Raw genomic sequence first — 19,314 nt, 5'->3', positions numbered from 1 at the left:
GTTTGCTATTTTGATTAAGAAACTTGCAATTTGATATTTCAAATTCTAAAATATGGTAACAACACTCAATTACTCTTAGTTAGGGCTGGAAATCGAAGACCACACCACATTTACTCTCTTTGAAGCTTAATAACTCCCGTGTTTTATCGAAAATTTCTGAAATTTTGCAGGGTGGTTTGTATATTAGGTGGGTTTATGACATTCAATTTTGGTAATTAAAGGTCGAAGAATGGGAGATAATGAGGGTCGACTTAATGACGATTTTACTCGTTATTAATTAACGGAATATTAAGTGCGGATAGAACACCGGTGATCCGTTCGAGTTTAAATTAAAAAATACCCAATCACATTGCAGTAAAAATAATATTAAAAGTTTATTTCTACAACACCATGTATATCTACGGAAATTTGTAGAACATGTAGCGATTATAACTTAATTAATTTAAATAGCGGAATGTTAATAGATGACGTTATATATAAAAATAAAAGAACGATGTTACGCGGTTGCGACCGGCCCAAAATATCGGTGTAAACTCTGTCGCAGATTGTACCTTTGTAAGTTTGTAAGTTATTTTCAATATTTTGAATCTTTGTTTGAAAAAATATTATTAACTGTATGCAAGAAAACAATTTTATTGTTTATAGACTGAAGAGGGATCGGCGAAAACTGTAAACTGCAATTTTTAATTATATTTTAAATTAATTTAAGATATGTGCTTTCCGCCTGAAATTACCAGTGGCTTGTCCCTGTACATCATACTTCTCCTTTAACATCTATCTAACACCTTTTAGGGAAAACTTTTTGAATTAAAATAACGTGACTTGCGGTTTGCATCGGAAGTTCGTATATATTTAAGCGGGGCCTCCTGGGGACCTATTCTGAGCTCTTCCGATAACTCAACGAGAGCGATTCACAGGACATTCGATAAATGTCTTTAGCGAAAGGCAGTTAACGAACCTTAGACAAATCGCTATTCTGTGCTCCACGTTAAGTGGGTTTCGCTACGGGTAGTCGGTCGAGATGCGTCTGGGTTTCGTGCTATCGATAGATGTTACGCTTTAACCAATCACAGTTTAGTTAACATTGTATTTTTGCCACGTGACTGAAACCCGCCGTTTTCCAAGCGAAGCACGTGTTTTTAGTATTCTGTAGCCTAATTTTTTGTTAAAATGTCATCAAAGAAGGAATAATGCAGCCAGCGAACTACAGTTTGTCAGTTCGAGATATTACTCGAAACACTTTGGCTCTAGCCAGGGTCGGATTTAGGCATTTCGAGGTCCTCGAAACTATGTCAGACCCTTACCAACCCTTTACAATTTTAGAAGTCGATCATACAAAAAAGATAATTAACATAAACATATTAATTTTAATCATAGGTGTTTTATTGTTAAAAGGTATTGCAACATATTAGAAAATAAGGTACAATTCAAAAAGGAAAACACTAAAAATTTCGTTTTCGTCACTTTTCGATGGCAAAAACGCTACTAAAAGTTAAGAAAAGCTACCTATAAAAATCAAATAAATTTTATATTAAAAAGAAGAAATCACTAGAAATATAATATAAACAATATTGATTACTAATATAATTAAATACTACACAAAATAAAAAGTAAAGTATAGTATATTTTGTTGGTTTGTAAAACAAATTATTTCAAAATTTGACTTCAATTTTCTTTTTTGTAGAAATTTTTGAGCTCCCTTGAAACTCGAGGCCCTAAGCTCAGCTTACATAGCTTACTTGTAAATTCGGCCCTGGCTCTAGCTTTTCTCGTAATTCATTGCATAAATGTAATAGTAATGGCTTCGAAAGACGACAAAGTTCTTTAAAGCGTGTATCGTTCAGCCGAAAAGCCTTATCTCGAAGACGAAAAACCAAGATTCGTGACGTCCAATGCTAATTTTCTCTATCTCTAATTGCTCGTGAAGTAATATCATCCTTACACCTAAAGTCGCCATGTTCTTTTTACTTTCGTTACGTTCCTAACGGCACTTCGAGAGTGATCGATAAGCTTAGTCATCGCACTTGGCTATCGGAACCGAAAACGAAACGTACGGCTCAGAATAGCATTTTCACAGTTAATTAAATGCCAATCACGTGGTTCCGATAGAAACTGGTTTTTATCGTATTCGTTAGCTTAACGATACTACTCAGAATAAGTCCCCTGGCCCAAGAGTTTCCATATCTGGTCTCGTCTTTCCTCTGTCTAAGTCCGTTCCGGAGATTAATGGAAGACAGCCGGACAGACGGCGGCGACAGTGGGAATTCATAGGTACAGTACAATTTTTTCAAATGCAGCCCGATGACACCTGACATTTCATCAGCATGCAAATATGATAAGCAAAGAAGAAAGCAACGCAAGCGACATCGGTGTTCACGGATATAAAAAATTTTGTTTAAATAAAAAAATTGTCGATTGAAACTAATTTTTAAATGTTAATAGAAATTTGAATGCTGACATTCGTTACTAGATGACGAGATAACGACGAAATGCAACTTCGAAAGGAAATTTTAGACGATTTATGGAGGAAACGATACGCTTTTAAGAAATTCGTACGAAGAAGACGTTTCAGGTGGAATTCAAATAAAACTTTTAAAATTTCAGAAGCCATTTTGTAAATAAATGGCTTAGACTTGTGAAACACCGGCAATAGACGCGCAGAATTGCTGTTAAATTAACAATTCCCGCAATTAGTTGCTTACAACCAGTAATGCAACGAGGAGCTGTGGTAATCGCCTCAATGCGCTACGCTCCGTTGTGTGTGTCGTCCTGAGTTTGTAGGCTCTGGGTTCGATTCACCGACGCTTCTTTTCTTTAAAAATAGATAAATAAACAGGCATCCGAGCTCCTTTGCTGGGCGGGGGTTCCCTGGGACAACTGCCTGCTTGTTGGGCGGATCCGGCGCCCTGCGAGGAATTCGCAGTTGGTCGATTACATCCGGATTAAGATACGGATTCCGATTCCGCCCCGCAGGCCCCTTTCGTGGCTGGGCCGCTCTCCGGGCTTATCTCGTTCTTGAGCCACCCTCCGGGTCCCCTTTGGGATTTTCGCTTTGTCGGCGGCCCTGGGGCCCACTGTCCCGTTGGGAGGACCACCAAATATACAAATATTATATGAACGATGCACCTGACCATGTTCCAGTCTGACGGGCACGCGCGTCTGTTCATTTATTCTTACACAATCATACACTTCCTGCACTTTCCAACCAATCACTTTTTTAATTTTAACTCCTTATGGAACGTCACAAATGGTCAATAATCAATACGTAGCTTATTTGTGGCAGGACTCTAAAAATTCTTTACTTGTAATATCTATAATAATTGTGCTTATGTTGTCTTAATTTTTAACCATGCCCAGTAACTTCAATAACTGCGTAACGCCAAGTTGTGCAAATTGGGCCAGGATACAAACGAGTACGAAGTCAGCAAGTATGAAGTTTTTCTTCATAACCTGATTATTAAAGACAAACGAACTGCCGAATTATTGGGCTATGATGTTCCTATTAAAGCAGTCGAGGTAGACAAATCAAGAATACTAGAGAACAAAAGAAGTACTACAATCTCGAAAACGAACTAGAAATCTTTCAGGATACAGGTGAAAATCACATATTTGTCTTCTCCTAAACGCATTGAACACGATTCCAATCACATCAATTGAATCGGAAAAGGCATTCTCGGTAGCAAGACTTTTCATTACTAAAATAAGAATTAGATTGAGTAATCGGAGTATTGATCATCTTTGCTTTTTAAAATCTTATAAAAATTTAGAAGTTAGAAGTTTGATCTAAGTTCATTTTTTATTTTTAACTCAATTCAAAGAATTTTGTTGTTGTTGTTGTTGTTGTTGTATGCAGTTTCCAGCAAACTTTAATAAATCTTTTCTATTTGTGAAAATTTCTAGTAGTTCAAAGGAAATTTTTAATCTATATCTTACACAGCGTTATGAATATGATTTTGGAGGTTGCAGAACGTATTAAATTACTTTAAAAGACGAAAAATAATTATATCATTTGATTTTACGATAATTTGTATAACTTAAAATAATTAATTTTGTTCCGGTATTTCCCGAGAAACAGTTCACTTTTATCCCGGAATCTCGGGACAAGTAAAAGACCGGGAAATGAGAAACTCTAGTGTAGACTCAAACCAGACACGACCACAAAACACCGGATATGACGAAAACTTGGGAGTGTCAGAGTGCTCTTACGCGATTCGGAGAAAAACGTGATGGATTTAAACATGGAGAAGACTATTTACACACCGATGTGTGTTTTTCTAGAACATTTTTAAAAAAATAAAACAAAATAACACAACACAGCTTCAAGTGACCAGCTGTGCTTATATGTAAATTAACTAACGAAAGAAAAGCGATTTATATTGGATGTATCAAAGAGTAGAATGCCTATTTTAAAAATTACATAAATGTAGACCGTTAGTAGATTTTCGCGATACTACTTAGAAGAATATATTGAAAAGAAATTACACGGATTACAGAAAAGCACGGACAGATGAGTTTTTTTTTTTTTTAACTCTTTCCGCCCTGTGGGCACTAAGAGGGCCTCTTTTAGTAGGCCCATTATGGGTTCGGCCAGGCCCACAATGGGGCGACCGGGTGGTGAGGGACGGGGCCCGACATATCCGAACGGACCACCCCCCGAAAAATTCCTGGGGATTATTCGACCCGTTCGGATTCGATCCCGGGTCCCCCAGAGCGGTAGGCTGCCACCTTTACCGCTCGGCCATCCGGCCGTCACTCTTTCCGCCCTGTGGGCACTAAGAGGGCCTCTTATAGCAAGCCCATTATGGGTCGGGCCAGGCCCACAATGGGGCAGCCGAGTGGTGAGGGACGGGATCGACATATCCAGACGGACCACCCCCAAAAAATTCCTGGGGATTTTTCGACCCCGGGTCCCCCAGGGCGGCAGGCTGCTAACCTTGACCGCTCGGCCATCCGGCCGCGGGCATATGAGTTAATTAACATTTACAATTCTTTTTATAACTCATCCATACCTTAGACGGCCGGATGGCCGAGCGGTGAAGGTGGCAGCCTACCGCTCTGGGGGACCCGGGATCGAATCCGAACGGGTCGAAAATCCCCAGGAATTTTTCGGGGGGTGGTCCGTTCGGATATGTCGGGCCCCGTCCCTCACCACCCGGTCGCCCCATTGTGGGCCTGGCCGAACCCATAATGGGCCTTCTAAAAGAGGCCCTCTTAGTGCCCACAGGGCGGAAAGAGTTAAAAAAAAAAAAACTCATCCATACCCTCAAAATTAAGCCTTTTGCCATTTTATAAGTTAAAAAATATAGTAAAATTAAAAGAACCATCAGACGAAAAAATTACGAATTATGGCTGTAAAGTATCGTCACCAGAGGAAAGCCTTTTTTAATCTACATTTTCCAGCGTACACTTCTCTGTGGATAAAAAGCCGAAACGCCCCCAAGGTATCGATGATAACAACACATCGTATGTTACAAGTTCCTATTTTAGAAAATCTTTGTAGTTTTAAAAACAACATTTTTCCAATTAACAGGACTTTTTTTTAACTTTTTGGCGGCTAGTAGCCTAGAAAGGAAAGGAAGGTCGGTCGCCAGGAATGTATTGTCTAAAACGCAAACTAATAAATGGTGGTCCCTACTTGGGCAAATTGTCTTCAAATATTAAAATTAAAAAATATAGTTTTAAAATGGCGCCACCAAATATTGCCGGGAATTAAGCAACGCTTGCTGATTTTTTTATTCCTTAGATATCCTTATTGAAAACTACCAGGTAGGTCCGGCGTTGCTCGGGCAAAGTAACGATAGCGAAGATTAAGATTATTACGTTAAAGTCAACCTTACCCGTTTTCACAGAATGCAAGAATTGGGTCCCCATTTCCAGACAAATTAGAGAATTTTTAGATGGGTCTAAAAATATGTTCGATTTCCCGCAAAAACTACATCTGCGTCTTGCACGTCGTTCTCTTAACAATTTTATTGTTGATGGAAGTGTTAAGCCGCCTTAATCCTGTCCCTCTCCGTGGGGAGAAATTTCGAAAAATCTTCTTAGTGCGCGTTCTCGTGACGTACCCTAACTGTGTACCAAATTTAAACTCCTAACCGTTTGGGCTCTGCGCTGATTATTATTATTATCAACTCATCTCGATTATATGTATAGATGACGAGAAAAACTTTCGTAACTCAAAATTCGCTACCACGATCTGAAGGCCCAACCTAGAGTTAATAGGTTGGGTCTTTAGATTAAAAACATTCAGATCAATAGTGTAATTTACAGAAAATAATTACTCAATTATACAAAAATAAGCATTTTAATCAAAACTGATTCATATGGTTACAATATACAACAAATAAAGGCAGAAATTTTAAAAACTAAACGTTCAGATTCAGTTCTGTTTAGTTTTAAATGCCAAATTCACACACATTATACAAACACATTTTATGCTGTATTTAAGTGCATCTATTTACAAATAAATTATGTACAAACATCTTCATGTATCACGTCTGTTGTTTCCATGACAATCTTTGCAAATATGTTCTTACTGATAAAAAAATATTCGTATTTTCTTAAAGATCACTTGATTATAAAGCATCAGTAAAAGGACTTGTTTCAATGCAAACAAAACTGAGATTTTGGATCTGTTTTTTTTTTTTTTTGTAGTTCTGCTAATCTGCAATAGAATTAAACACAATATATTCAAAATGTAAATTTATAAATCATGCTACTTATTTTGTTAGAATGCTCCAGAACTTAAAATATTCTAAATAATACAATCAATAGCATTTGTTGCACTTAAGAGTAAGATAAATCTTTCGAGATTTCTGTTGTTTTAATGTCCATCTTCCATTAATAAAAATTATACAAATTTCCTTTTATATGACTAATCAAATTTTTCATACTTTTATTATATTTTCAGTAAGTTAAAGAGTTGGCAAAGAACGTTTTTATATTAGTTCCTAATAGTAGTACACTAATCAATTATGGATAAACTTCATCTAAAAACTAAACTTATAGCAATAAAAACAAATCAATTGCTTCCTTATTAATTGAGTCAATGAATTAACAATTACTTAATTCACTTTCAACAAACTGGTTTCCAAAAATTAAGAAACAAAGTGAAAGTTTTTAAGATATCTGGAAAAATACTGAAGTTACTGTATGAAATTTGGTGTTAAATTATTATGATTATGTGATTCAATAATATCCAACGTTATTATTTAATAAAAAGAAATTATGATCAACATTGTTTCATATAATGACATGTTAATAAAGAGCATTATCACTCCTCACAGCAATACATCTCATTTACATTTCATGCTAAAAATAAAATTGTGTAAAAACTCTTTTGGAAGTGTTTCATTAATGCTCCAAACTCCTGCGGGGTTTGAGAGGAATTAACTCTTAAGACCCCAAATACACTTTGCCTAGAGCATCCCACGCATGCTCTGCAGCAGGATGAGCAATCTTTTTCTACATATGAGCCACATTTAACTTTCAGACCAAACACGTGTCATAAAAAAAAAAAAAAAAAAAAGATATATCAGTTATTTATTTATATATAATTATAAATTAATTTCTTTTATCCAATTCCTTGTTTTATTCTCTACTAAATTCATTGCTAAGAGAAAAAACTGTTCACATACACAAGTCATAGAAAATAACAATGGAATGATTTACTTTGAGAAAAGTTTTATAGAAATGTGTCAAATTTTTTCTTCAAAAAGTACTTATCTTTCAAATCTAAATTATTTTGCAAGTCTATTATTATCAATTAAAGTTCATTTAATACATTTTCTATATTTACCAAAAAAGGTGCTGTAAACATCTGTTTCATTTCCTCGGTTAAGGAATAGTATAACAGACAGATTAAGCTTTGAAAACTTCCTTACTAATGACAAAATTACTTCTATCCCTCAGGCTACAAGGAGAACTTGTATAGAAAAAAACCAATCAAACAACTTTTCCATTGGCAGATTTCATTTTAAATTGATAAGGCTGATTTTGTGTTTAAAGAGTTAATAGGTATATAACTTACAAAGAAACCAAAAACTAAATAGATATTTCAAACACACACACACACACACACATATATACATACGAGGGTGAGGGTGGATCAAATATAAATGGGATTTTTGTTCCTGAGCAACTATGGTTGGCAGTACAGGGCTCGTGCATCTAGTCTGATTAGGTAGAGTAATTAGGAGTGGAAAATTTCCACTCCTAATGACTCGCCGTTTCATACTTTCAATCAATTCGTCAGTAGTGCTCATGATGTCAGAGAAACAGGTACACCCCTCTGTTGCGCAACGCATGATCATACAATTTCTTGCACGTGAAGGAGTTAACGCAACAAAATTTTTTCGCAGATTGACTGCACAGTTTGGGGATCAAACACTGTCAAGGACTCATGTGTTTGCCTGGCATAAAAAGTTCAAGGAAGGACAGACACAAGTGGAAAATGAGAAACAGGATTGCCGTCCTCGGACCAGCATCACAAGCAAAAACATTCAAGTGTTTTGAGACATTATTGAAGAGGAGAGACAAATCGGAGTTTGCGAATTTGTAGAAAAGGTAGGAATAAGTTACGGAAGCTGTCAAGCGATCGAGATGTCATTCTCCTCCATGACAATGCCAGGCCCCATACTGCAGCTCTAACAGTCTCAAAACTTAACAAAATGCACTGGACTGCACTTCATCATCCTCCCTACAGCGCTGCTATTTTCATTTGTCTGGGCCGCTTAAAGAAGCTATAGGAGGGCAGCAATTCAAAGATGCAGGAGTGGAGGAATGTATGCACAATTGGCTCCTGGCACAACAAACTTCATTCTACAATACTGGAATAAGAAACCTTCCTTCTCACTGGGAAAAATGTATTTCTATAGCAGAAAGCTACGTAGAAAAATAAATCATAATGTTTTTTTATTTTTTAGTAAATAATTTTAAAACATAAAAGAAATCCAGTTTATATTTGATACACACACACACACACACACACATATATATATATATATATGAGAGTGGATGTGTATTTTATTTGAAATATCTATATTAAGCAGTCTGTAGTCTTACTAAATACCAAGAGCTCACTTTGTACATGTCCGGTAGTTTAATCGACTTCATTTCATATACAGCTGTATAGTTTTATATAATTGCATTTAGTTTTTTGTGCATATAATAGCATTTGAAATATTTTGTGTGATGTGGGCAGCACAATTTACAAATGTGAGCCATGAGTTGCCCACCTATGCTCTACAGAAGAGTAGAGCAGAGGCAACTATATGAATTGACCACTTATTCTTTGAGTGTTGAGGTTAAAGAATAAGTGGTCATTCATATGGCTTATATATATTATTCAATAATTTGAGGATGGGTTTCTCATCCTGTAGGATGAAATGGGCATGAATCTCACAAGTAATGGCCTACAAAGAAATATAGTAATAAAATCTTAGAACCCCAAGTGTTTATGAAACTTACTGGAAGCAAAAAAAATTTGTGCAGCAATCCAAATAAATGCCAGCCCATACCATACACTACTCCACGTGCCTTTTCCTTTTCATCAAAGATATCTGAGAGATGTTTGTGTGTCTCTGGTTTCATCCAGATAAGTAATCATTTTTCAGTGAAAATCTAGATTCATTGTAAAGAAAACAAACTTCCATTCTTCACAAGCCCAGTTGAAATGGTGCAGGGTGTCATTTTTATGGTGAGGGGCAAAAGGAATGCAAACCACAGGCTTCCTACAATAAAACTGCTCTCTTGAATCCATGTATCGTGGAAGAAACCAAAGTTCCTTTGCCACTAAAAGGCCAGAATGCAATTAGATTGGAATACACATCCTTATCAAGAGCAATAACCAAATTGTGGTCTTCTCTTGCAGTAATTTTTTATGGTCTTCTATTAAACTTTTTGAAACATTACTTTCAATTTAGATTTCAATCTTCCAGTTTGTGAATTATGAATTGAGTGACTTTAGCCATCTAGATACTTCAGCTAGAGATTGGACAGTTTCAAGTCTTTAAAGGTTTGTCTGTAAATATTTATTTTTAAAGTCATCTAAACATGTTAGAACACAAATGTAGGCTCAAAACATTCATTTTTAAGTCACTACTGCATTTTGAGACAGCAACATTAAATACTTATGTTAAATTGATCAAATTTACTCTGGATATTTTAGGAAGTTTTCAAATTATACTTTGTTCTTTATTTTGGAAACCAGTGTATTTGGTCTATAAACAACTCACTTTGCAGTATAAATTAATCATTTTAAACACTACACAAATAAATAAACCTTCTAAAATGTTAGCCATGAATGTTTAAACATCTTATAAGAATAATGTTCTCATCATTCAAGGCAATTTATTTTCCACATATATGAACACATTTTCAATGATAAAACATTGAATGCTGCCTATAAGTGGATAAAATTTATTATATTGTTTTTTATGTATTAAATCATTTGGTTAATTTGTTCAAAAAAAAAGAACTCCTACTGTTTGTATCGTTATATTTTAAAATACAGCCAAATTTAATTTAGCACCACTGTTTGTTCATTCCTGAAACTGTATTACTAAACTAACTCGTTCAAACTTATCATTCCAGGTAAATACTTAAAATTCTTAATACTTAAATACTATTACATTTATAAACTCTCACTAAAACACCGGATTGTAAATAATTCTTCACCCAAAAACCTAATAACCGGTGCCAGTCCACTTAAATTATATGGTTTGCCATATAATTTAAGTGGACTGGCACCGGTTATTAGGTTTTTGGGTGAAGAACTATTATATTTGTTTTTATTTCAAAAAATCTTCAAAATTTAGTTATCAATCATTTCTCCAAGCAGCAAGGAAAATTATCCTTCTTACCATTCAGTATTTTTAACTTTTGTTTGACCTAACATTTTCACCTAAATTTAATTTCTACATAATTCTGACAATTATTCTGTAAACTCCATTTTCTTTCAAAGGAAACTAAAATTATACTGTACTTTGAAAAATGTAACTTTAAAATAAAGAAGTTTTAAATAATAAAGATGAAAATCAGAACATTGTAGGAGAATGGAATCATGTAGAAGACTAACCTGCTACAGAAAAACATTTGATTTGATAATAGACCATCCATGATCTGTTCAATCACTTACTACATAAAATTTATATAGAATAGTGTGATAGGTAATAGTAGCATTTTAGACCTGTAATTTGCCTTTGCATATCTCGTTTTAGAGATTGCCTCTCAAGATAAACCTGACTCAAAATCTAGTCCTGTAGGACTAGAGAACAGATGCCAATAACCTATGGTGTGGACAGCACTTTTTTGAAATATATGTCAAGTGATACTATACAAACTCATAGCACACGCATTGGGTGTTATGCTTGTACTTGGCAATTATATATTTGTTGTTATATTTAAGTGTTTTGCTTGCATATCTTTATATTTTTATGTATTCATAACTTCAAAGGCATATATTCTCTAGATGCAAACATGAATCAAAAATGTGTATCAGAATATTGTTAAGGTCTAAAGTTTAGCATTTGTACATATTTAAAAACTTTATTTTGAATCATTCTTGTGTATTGTCAGGAGTAAAGTTGAAGGGCAATAGGAAAAGCAAAGCTTTTGAATTGGAATTCCAAAATCATATGGAAGCCTGATATACGTTTTAATCCATTCCCACATGAAAACAGATGATTATTCAGAAATCAGAATTTGAGAAACTCATAAGTGTAATTGACGGAGAGTGGATCAATTGTCTAGCTTTACGCAAAGAAATTATGTTGTTGATTTTACAAGATTTTTCCTTAAAGTTAAAAATGCCAGTAATTTTTGCAAACAATGTGTGCATTTATGTGCATTTGATATTTTATTTGTGATTAAACAAAATAAAATTAGAATTGTATTAATAAATCTAATTTTTTTACTTTGATCTTTAAAGTCACACCTTGTCCTATATGCGAGATCATGTTATAAGTGAGTAAATACAGTAATTATAATTTCTTCTACAATCAAAATAATGTCAAAGCTAATGTCAAACCCAGCCAATCAACAATATAAACTGTTGCATTGATTGAACACGTAAACCAAGAAGTCTGCTATCAGCTCTATTCTGGGTTCATTGTTGGAGAGTCCATCTGGCAACCAATCCAGTGTAAGGATAAGTTTGTAAAGTCAAATGAATTAAACGAGAATGTCGTAATCATTATTCTTACTTTCATTAGACATTTCGACTGATTCATTTATAACAAACTGGCTGTTCCTAAAATCAAAGAAATGACTATTGCTAGAGTAGTCCAGTCTTATCCAAAATATTTTTCTTAGATTATTTCAGATGAACAATTATTTCTATCATTTCATCTTTTAATCCACAATTTAAACACTCAAGTAGATTTAGAAACATCAATATTGCTGGGCAGCACTTTCTTAATGAAATAAACTAACTCTTTCTTTTGCAAATTTCATTATAGTTTAGTTTGAAGTTCCATCAGCATCAAGCATGCACACTGAATGAAATATGTGCTTTATGATACCCATTAGTAATGCATTTAACTCATTTGACTTTATGAACATACCCTAAGTCAATACAGTAATAAACTTTTGAAACTGATTTGACTGAAACTGCAAACTCCAAACAGGGAAGACAATTCAATGAGAATCTACTATTAAGAGAGGTCATAGTACATTTCATATGTTGTCCATTTCCATGATTCCTGGAATAGAGTCCACCTAATGGAAGACAACTGTAATGAAGTTGTATACTATGTTTTTGTCTTAAAAGTATTTTTGTTTGTTAAGGAAAGTTTCACTGTATATGTATTTTACATTATTTTTCTTTGATCTTTGTTAATGTCAAAATTCATATAAGGATTCAACAAAGCTTTAAAAATCCAATTTTAAATCCAGAATAATGAATGATTTAAACTTAATGTAATTAGAAATGGTCTGCAATATTACATTACCTGATAGCATAACTAACATTTCAGAAACAAAATTACAAATTTGTCCTTGAATTTTTCTTTTTGGTAAAACAAAATAGCCTGAATGATATCAATAACTTATATTGTTCATTGTTCAGTCTATATCACTCTTCCTCCTCCATTTTTCTGGTAGATCTTCATCTCTAGTAGAAATCACATCATTTCTTTTTCTAAAATATAAAAGTTTAATAAAATCATCATTAATAATAATAATCTTACAAACTCACATTATAATCAAATGAATTTTTAACATACTTCTGCATGACTATCCTCCAATTTTTGCTTTGATCAAAAATATCAAATACTTGATATTTCATAATTAACATCTTGCATAAGGCATCTGTAATAATAAATTATTATATATATTATATCTAAAGTTTAAATTTAAAGCACAAACATAAATGTATGGAGAGAACGGAGCTGGAATGCCAAGAAAAGCAAACCAACACGAGATCTACATAGTTTATATTCCTGTGATTATCAAATTAACACAAATATAGAATTTGTGTAATCAAGTGACACAGGTCTAGAAAGTATTATGAATTTAAAGTTATTCTCTTTTCAAATATAGTTTCAACCCTACTATTTATTCTAATATTAGATTTTTCAAATCATTATATTTATTAAAACTTGCAGTACAGTTATATTAGTCTTCTTCATTACAATCAAATTAGGAAAAATATTTAATACAAATGACCACATCCTCAATCTACATTGTCTAAAAAAAATGGAATTTGACAGTAATGGCTAAATTTCCCCTATTTAATAGGTTTGTTTCATTGATATTTTTAAAATTAATGCTGTAAAAAGAGAAAATTTTCTCTTATTTATGTTTTCCTCTGATGTGTTATCATGCTAGTTTCAATGACTTGTCAAAAACACTGGTGTGCCTATATGATGCAGAAATAAATTCTGTACAAAAAACCCAGCACCCTTGCAAAGGAATATGTTTTAATTGTCCCACTCTTGTGAACATATCACTTGTTAGAGTAGCCTAAATTAAGTGCTGATTAATGCAGAACTTAATTTTCATTTAAGAATTAAATAGACAAGGTTTTTCATGTGAAATATTCACAATGCATGTTGGAATACATGCTAATAATAAATGGGAAGAATAAGAGTTTAATTTTTTGAAGGGCCATTTTATTGCTGTAAAGCCTTGTCCAGCCTCCATTCTGGTAGGGAAGGACCAACTTAAAATTTACTAGTATTATCAGCCATTATTGAGTAAAAGAAAACTTTCAAATTTTAACAAACATGGTAACATGACAGCCATTAAATATAAAACTGTAGAACTGTTCAGAACAAACTTGTTAATTAAAGAGAAATTTCTAATTGACAAAATGTCTATATAAAATTTTTCCCATTTCTTAACTGTTAAAACAATATTTGGTTATGGATATTCTGCTGGTAACTTCTAAGGAAAACAGAAGTGAATAAATAATTTATTTCATTCAAATTATAGTAAAGCATGTCAGAGTATCATTATAAAAAAATCTTACTGTAAAATTTCATTTTTATATTGAACTTAATTTAAGCATTGTCATAAAGAATAACTGTTGTTTTACATAAATTTTACTTTCCTGGCTGTTATGTATACCTAACAGGGAAAGCATTAAAAATTGTGTCAAATTTGACCCTCAAATTCTTTGCAAATCTTTATGTTTTGAGATATCTTAAATCCAAAGTCAAAAAATTTTGTGCATGCTTGTGTGTGTTGGTGTCTATTTTGCTTAATATCTCAGGATGGGATAAAGATTAAGAAACAAAAGTTGGCATGATGGTTTGTATATGAGGGGCATTGATGCTATTAAATTTTGGTAATGGTTGAGAGGGTGAGGATATAAAGGGAGATCATGTATCTCAAAAGAGATAAGACTTAATAAAGATTTTATTTGTTATTAACATTTACACTTTGTTTTTATTATTATTATTATTAAACTCACCCCTACCCTCAAAATTTAGCTTTTTGCCATTTTATAGCAATTAAAAATATAACTTTTTATAAGAAAATCTGATAATAGGTGGCACCCCTCACACAATTTTAATTTTGTTTGCTTAATAATACAGTCAAACCTGTTTTTATGCGGGGGATAGGGACCGCATTAAAAAAAAATCTCACGAAACTTCACGAATGGCTGTAAATAATAGTTTTCGTAACACAATTAAAAAAATAATTTTTTTATGTGGTCAACAGGGACCGCATAAAAAAAGTCTCACATAGAAAATAACTCAAAACCGTACGAAATAGAATTTATTGACAACAGATGTCAGCACTTGACTGCATCGTCGGTCTGTTTTTACATATTTTTGTCCAGGTGGTGTTTTGTTGACTTAAAAAGTAAATTATTTCATTTTTCGCATATTCATGCAATAATATTACTATAATAAGTGCATTTATGCTATAATAAGTTTATTTAGCTATAATAAGTCAACGTGAGACATGACGAATCGCACGAGACTAGTCGCCAACTATACCGCACAAATTAAAAATTCGCATTAAAAAAATCGCATATAAAAAGAGCGCATAAAAACAGGTTTGACTGTATAAGATTTTTAAAATAAGAACTCATAACAGCCGTGAAAGTTATGCAACTCTGCTAGTTTTTTACACTACAATTTGATGTGGACTGGGGAAAAAAAATTCAATCCTGTTTTTTTACTGTTTTGATCCAACATGACTCAATAAATTTGCCCTTTTAAAAATCTCTATTTGATTTTAATTCTAAGAAAAGATATTCATATTTCATATCCTAAAAAACTGATTTTTTTTTTAAATTTGCATTTAAGGCTGCTACACAGCCATTTTTTAAGATTTGACATTTGTACAATTCCAATTTCTTCCAATAAAAAAACTAGTTTTATTAACATATTGATTTATCATGTTTTTTTATTGGATTAAAATCTGGAACCAATCTTCATTTTTCCATACAGTTATCTTTTTTGCATGGAGTTTTTTTGAAAACATATCCACCACATAAAAATGCTATTGGGATAAAATTGTGTATTTCAGTTATTAACACCTTTTAAGCACTTGATCAATATATAATGACACAATTACATCTCTGAATGATATAGTTGGGACATTAACAGAGTTGTAGACCATATCCATAGGAGCAAAAAAGTGAAAGGAAACATACCTCTAAATGTGACATACAGCAAAGATGGGCAACCTGCAGCTCTTAAGCCATATTAATACTTTTTGCAGCCCATGTCACATAAAATATGAATAAATATATCAATTTTCTAGCTAAAGAAAGTATGCAGCAAAAATTCAAATGTTATTTTCTACAACTTAGGTATGTGAATAGTTTTTCTTGCAATGAATTTAGTAAAAGGGGATGTGGGAGCTTGCCCCCGCCCCCATGCAGACTCTGAGGTGCTCACATCATTTACAATGAAGCACATGACTCCATGTGGATATTCAGTCAAGGTGGGCAATAAAGATAGTGGAACTAAGTTGAGCACCACCTATACACAGGCAAAGAAAACTGCTTCAGGAAAACACATGCATCTTTGGGTTGGATACATATGAAATGCAGTGCTTGTTTTCTTACTGTGATAACGAACTACAGCATTCTGCCACACAAAACTTCAAAAAATAACTGTGTGGTTGGTTGTAGTGTTACCTATATTACTGAACCACCAGGTACAAAGTTAACCAGTAATGTGTTAACTTTAAGTTAAAAATCGCTATTAATATTGATAATACAACATACTTGCAGAATCAATAAATTAAGTCAAAATGAACTACAGTCACTTCTTGAGTTACGACCATTCGCATTTACAATGTAAAATTTCATAAATTTTTTTTAAAATGTATCAATTTTTTATAATTTTTGTCAAATATATATCATACACATATATATCTTACAATTGATTGCATCATCTTTAGTTTTATTCTGCAATTAGTTACCCTTTGCATGTGCTTGTGTAAGATGGCTAACTGTTTTGTTGTTAAGTGCAGTCACAGTCACTTCTAGACTTACAACCATTTCGACTTACGCCCGAAGTTGCGGAACCAAACCCCATCATAAGTTGAGAAGTGATTGTATTGACTAATGCAGGCATTATTTTGACCGTAAACTGCTGAATGTATGTATATATTATATATTATTTTTAAATAATATATAAATTTATAATTTATCAAATTTCTATTTACTAAAATATATAGTGTTACATGTAACATACAAAATTCATACAGGATACATTCATATATTGCAAGAATGCTATTATTCGTCAACAACAATCAAATGAACAAAATGTTGAAACAAAAGTAATAAACATGAAGTACTAAACTTTAAATTATCACATTAGAAAATCACTGGTAAAATCATCATCATCAGAATCTTCCTCACTAGAATGTTTCTGTATGGTTGAAGCAGATGATGGTTTCCAAGTGTAACATTTTATCATTGTTGCTTTTAACTAGCTCATTTGCTAATAACAGGTAAGACTCGATTTTGTAGTTTAGTTTTTATTAAATTTAATTGAAAAAAAATACATTCAACTGCTGCACTTGAATGAGGAAGCAATAAAAACATCTATTTACTGCCAAAAAAAACAAAATATAGAATAAAAATGAATGTTTTGAAAGGTACTAAATTGAAAGGAAAGGTATTAGGATTTCATGAATGGTACTAAGAAAATGGTGTTGGGTACCTTGGTACTAGAACAAGTAAAAAGGTAATAGATTAGCACAAAAAGTACTAGGTGGAACAATACTAGTACTGTTCCACCTAGTACTTTTCCACCTGGAACCACCTTTGTAGCCCCAATTCTGTTACTTGGCGTTGCCACTAGAGATGCCTCGATCTAGTTTCGCCATTCCTTCCACTAGGGACTTCCATTCATTAATAGTGGTCGCTCTGCGTCTCCGCTAATACAGGAATGTGCTGTTGTTTGTAGGCATTTAGGAATGACAGTAAAAGAAAGAAAGATGGTGGCACCCGTACTATCAATAGTACTTAAAGAAGAATCTATGATTTTTAAAATATGTGTTTTTAGAGACAAAAAAAGGGTATCAATTGCAAAATTTAACCATAAAATGAATTATTTTGCTGACAGAGCATTCAAAGTAGTCATGAATAAAATTAGAATGCCAGCTACCACTCGAAAAAATTTGAGGAGACACTTACATAACCACGTGCACTAGTTGCGTGTGCTACATACTTAAAAGCGAGTCTTCGCTGTGAGTTAGCAGAGCGACACGTGCCACGATCATCGTGTGGCCTGATTTTGGGGGGGCTATATCTCGCAAAGGGTCGCCCGTAGGGGTTGGTTTATTAGACATTATTTCGCACAGGGGGATCTAAAATTTGGGGGGTTTCCGCCCCCTTATTCTTACCGGTCAGTTTTTCCTAGTGAAAAACTTTTGGAGGTGAGTATCTTGTGAAGGGTAACAGAACAGGTTTCCATTGACTTTTTTTGCATGTACAGGGGATCTACTATTCTGGGGGTAGCAAATCCCTCCTTCAGAGTTTCCATATCACTCAAATAATTTTAGTTAATTATTTTATAGTATTTTCGTATGTAGTGAAAATGGGTCTTTGATCTTCAAAATATTCTTTTTCAAAGAAAAAATCTCATCCAAAATATAAATTTAACGTATAAGGCAACATTAACCTCAATAACTCAATATACTTTAATTATTTTAGTAGTTTAATACTAAATTATTTTGATATTTTTTTTTCTACTTTAAACGTTGAAACACGTTAACCTAGTAAACACATACCACGTTACAAAATAAAACTGCTAAGAAAAGACATAAATAATTTACTATAAATCTTGAAATAAATATGAAATGACCAAAATAAAATTTAACTTAAATCTGATTAAAATATTTTAAAAGAAGAAAGATGATTTTGGATTATTATATTCACGAATTCGTAAACATGCCTTACCAACGCTCTTCCTTCGAATAAAATGAAAGTTTTGAGCAGAGCTGCCAGATGTCGAACAAAACAGTCGCGGACATTCATTTTTATGATAGCAAAACACCAACCAATAAATTTTCATTAAAAAGAAATTTTTAATAATTGGTTTAAGCAAAATTCTATTTTAAAATGCTAAAAATTACTATTTAATATTAGTCATGTTATTAGCTGTAATGTTTTAAACATTGTCAACATGCAATTTCAGAAACTTCAAATATTGTATAATGTTATAAAAAAAAAAAAATAACAAGAAAAATGCTTAATGAGCCGAGTAACTCCGAAGACTTTTTTGCACCACTCGTGAAAACATTTATTCCTAAATTAAATTCAGTAATAAAAGCGTTGATTTTCTGTAAGAATAGTAGCAAACAAAAATTTATATTTAAAGAACGAAAACTTCCAAGTATGCA

At 33.0% G+C, this 19,314-nt stretch overlaps 1 long non-coding RNA gene across 2 annotated transcripts; it reads right to left on the bottom strand.

Moving 5' to 3' along the window:
• Positions 1-6,285: 6,285 nt before the first annotated feature.
• Positions 6,286-18,886, bottom strand: LOC136989331 (uncharacterized). 2 transcript variants are annotated; one of them, XR_010882894.1, is made up of 4 exons: positions 18,872-18,886; positions 13,224-13,308; positions 12,951-13,138; positions 6,286-6,664 (listed from the first exon to the last, which is right to left on the bottom strand). It is a non-coding gene; the product is annotated as an uncharacterized lncRNA (long non-coding RNA). The 2 variants fall into 2 exon arrangements; XR_010882893.1 differs by lacking the exon at positions 6,286-6,664 and having other exon boundaries at positions 12,866-13,138.
• Positions 18,887-19,314: the final 428 nt, after the last annotated feature.

This window comes from Centruroides vittatus, unplaced genomic scaffold, assembly GCF_030686945.1.
Source record: "Centruroides vittatus isolate TY-2023 unplaced genomic scaffold, ASM3068694v2 scaffold_464, whole genome shotgun sequence".
NCBI lineage: Eukaryota > Metazoa > Arthropoda > Arachnida > Scorpiones > Buthidae > Centruroides > Centruroides vittatus.
The sequence above is the reverse complement of the archived record's forward strand: the minus strand, read 5'-3'. Positions and strand labels throughout refer to the sequence as shown.